This window comes from Bison bison, unplaced genomic scaffold (assembly GCF_000754665.1).
Source record: "Bison bison bison isolate TAMUID 2011002044 unplaced genomic scaffold, Bison_UMD1.0 scf7180017864377, whole genome shotgun sequence".
Taxonomy (NCBI): Eukaryota; Metazoa; Chordata; class Mammalia; order Artiodactyla; family Bovidae; genus Bison; species Bison bison.
Window position 1 is genome coordinate 285,723 of NW_011494949.1, and position 3,618 is coordinate 289,340.

The 3,618-nt window shown below is 55.4% G+C and overlaps 1 protein-coding gene across 1 annotated transcript in view; it reads right to left on the reverse strand.

Moving 5' to 3' along the window:
- ZDHHC11 (zinc finger, DHHC-type containing 11) overlaps positions 1-3,618 on the reverse strand; it is a 34,176-nt gene that overhangs the window by 24,124 nt on the left and 6,434 nt on the right. The window lies entirely within an intron of this gene.

Below are 3,618 nucleotides of genomic sequence, written 5' to 3' on the forward strand. Positions count from 1 at the left end.
CCCCGAAGACCCCCACCCCTCCTGCCCCTCCCGCACACACAGGGCGGCCAGGGTCCAACTTGCTGACCCCCCCCATCTCCAGGGGGCCTGTAGGGTGCTGCCCTACTTCCGGAAGCCCCACAGCCCTGACCCTGGCCCTCCGTTGGCTCTGCTCCTGGGTTCCTGCAGGTGCCAAGGGGCACTGGCGCCCCCCCGTGGCCAGAGAGCAGCACTCAAGCGCACTGCCACCTTTCAGGGACTTTGCTGTGACAGGGTGGGTCTGGGCCGCAGGAGACTTGATCAGAAAACACGTCCCTCAGGCTCTGGGCAGCCAGGAAGGCCACCCTGTATCCACGGCCTGGGACAGGCAGGAGGGGCTCACGGAGACTGGGTGCTGAGCCACCCAGGGGCGGGAGCCGCGGGGCCGGGGGGAGCAAAGACTGCCTACCTGGGGCTCCTTGCCGAGCACAAAGCAGGCGAGCGCTCACAGGGGCTACTGGACAGGGCACATGGGCCACTTGAGAAGACTCCCAGGGCCAAAACTCAGCTAAGTTTCGGGTCAAAAGAGAGCAGAGAGACTGGGTCATAGCCCAGCACAAAGCTACGGTCAATCTGGACAGTGTGTTAAAAGCATAGATAACACTCCGCTGACAAAGGCCCGTCTCATCAAAGCTGTGGTTTTCCCAGTGGTCATGTATGGATGTGACAGTTGGGCCATAAAGAAAGCTGAGTGCCAAAGAATTGATGCTTTTGAACTGTGGTGCTGGAGAAGACTCTTGAGAGCCCTTTGGACTGCAAAGAGATCCAACCAGTCCATCCCAAAGGAGATCAGTCCTGAATATTCATCGGAAGGACTGATGATTAAGCTCAAACTCCAATACTCTGGCCACCTGATGCAAAGAACTAACTCACTGGAAAAGACCCTGATGGTGGACAAGGTTGAAGGCAGAAGGAGAAAGCGCAAAAGAGATGCGAAAGTTGGATGGCATCACCAACTCGATGGACATAAGTTTGAACAAGATCTGCAGACAGTGAAGGACAGGGAAGCCTGTGTGTGCAGTCCATGGGTCACGACGAGTTGGACACGACTGAGCGACTGAGCACCAACAGCGTGAGGGGAGCCCCGTGGGTGAGGGTCCATGGGTCACGACGAGTTGGACACGATTGAGCGACTGAGCACCAACAGCACGAGGGGAGCCCCGTGGGTGAGGCGCAGCTGTGCCCCTGGATGGCGCCGGTCTCAGCCCCAGCACCTGACTTGGCTTCACCTGAGAACAGGGTCTTTGCAGATGGTCAGGTTAAGCTGAGGTCCTTGTGATGTGTCTTGATCTCATGGGACTGGTGTCCTTACGAGAAGAGAAGCCCAGGACTCAGACATGCATGGGGATGACCCTGTGAGGACGCGGAGGCGGCCGGATCTGAAGCCAGTGGACTCCTGGTCCTGGGGCCAGCAGAGTTGGGGTGGCTCCCAGGAGCTTGGCAGGGGGCACGGCCCCGCTCCCCCCAAACGTCTCAGGCGTCTCACTTCCGTCCTGTGCATCTGTGCCTCAGCGTGCGTAACGCTGCGGGTGTTCATGTGGGTGGCCGGCGGGTCCCTTGTGCATTGTATGTATACTTGTGTGTGTGTGTGTGTTTGGGTCTGTGTGCGTGCGTGCTTAGAGGTAAACTTACAGCTTCAGATACAATAAAACCAATGACTGAAGCTTCCACATTAAGAAGGTAGAAAAAGAGCAATTAAAGCTGGTACATTGAAAGGAAATAGTAAAAATAAAAGCAGAAATTCAGAGAAAGTAAACAGGGAAAATCAGTAAGTCCAAAAGCACATAACCTGAATAATCAATAAAAGTGATAAACCCTAGGAAGACTGATCACTGGTGACATCGCTACAGACCCTACAGACTCTGGCCTGATAACAGGAGATCGTGTGAAGGGCTTTACTCCAAGAAATGTGACACTTAAATTTCCCCAAAACACAACTTGCCAGAACAGACAAGATGAAACAGAGGAAGCTGAAAAGCCTTTTCTATACTGAGGAAATTGATCATGGCAAGTCTTACACAAAGAAGTCTTTGCTAACTCAGGGGCAGGGACAGACAGGCCTCATCTGAAGGAGAGATGCCCACACAGATGCCCTGGTTTCTCTGGCTGATGGAGGCTGGGTGGGGTGGTGGGGGGGTGCTTTGGGGCTCAGTGCAGCCCCACGTCTGCAAAAGGACTTTAGAAATGGGGAAGTGCCAACCTTGGTATTAGGGAGCACGTGGTAACTTTCCAGGGATTTTTTAGGTGAGAAAGCAGAAGGGTGTAGAGACAGACGTCTTTGTCAGAGGCAGCCTGGGCGTTCCAGTGACATCTCATCACATGAGGGAGCTTTAAAGATGCTCAGCATGTGTGAGACACGGCGCAAGACTGGCAGTCTTAATTAGCACCTGGTATTTGAGGTCCATCACTTTGTTCTCCCTGCTCTTTCAAAGCTGCAAGATGCTGAGCTCAAGACTCGGGCAGCTTTGCAAGTCCGTGAGGGCCCTTCCTGCCCTGCCACCTCCAGTTCCTGGCCTCAGACGCCTGGCGGGTGGGCGGCGTAGCCCGTATCCTCAGTGCAGAGCGATGGCGCAGGCGCAAACACCCTACTTTCAGAAGACGGCTCCAGTGCCCACTTTACAGCAGCCCAGCCTGTCCACGGGGCTTCCCAGGGAGCCCTAGTGGTAAAGAACCTGCCTGCCAATGCAGGGGATGTAAGAGACGTGGGTTTGATCTCTGGGTTGGGAAGATCCCCTGGAGAAGGGAATGGCAACCCACTCCAGTATTCTTGCCTGGAGAATCCCATGGACAGAGGAGCCTGCTGGGTTACAGTCCAGGGGGCACCACAGAGTTGGACACGACTGAAGCGACTAACACACAACCGGTCCACGGGCTCTAATGTGCCGTGGCCCTTGGGTGGGGGCCAGGGTTCCTGGCGGAGCCCCATACCACCCTGACGCCCACCCGAGGGATCAGATGTCTTGTGCCCAGAACAAGGCCACTCTGGGGGCCACAGACAACAGTGCCTCAGTGGGAAGGTGTGGAGGGGGAGCTCCATGCACCTGACCCTGAGGGGGGCATGTGAGCACCTCAAGTCGGTCCAGTGGATAAGACTCTGCACTCCCAATGCAAGAGGCCCAGCTTCACACCCCAGCTAGGGAACGAGACCCCACATGCTGCGACTAAAGATCCTGAGAGCCACAGCTAAGACCCAATGCAGCCAGACAGATGGAGAAAGCAAATACACACACACACACACACACAGAGGCACACAACAGGCACACGCAGACACATGCACACGTGTGCATGCACACAAACGCACACATACAAATGCACACACACATGCTCACAACAGGCACACGCATGCATGTGCATACACAGGCACGCACATGCACATACATGCACATGCACATGCGCACACACGTGCACACGTGTTCACACACGTGCACTCACGAGCACACACATGCACACATGCACACGTGAGTGCACATGCATGCAACATGCACACACACAATGCACAAACAATGCACACATGCACACACATGCACACAACATTCACATGCACACACGCACACATGCACAGCGTGCACACACGCACACGACATGAACACGCACGCACAT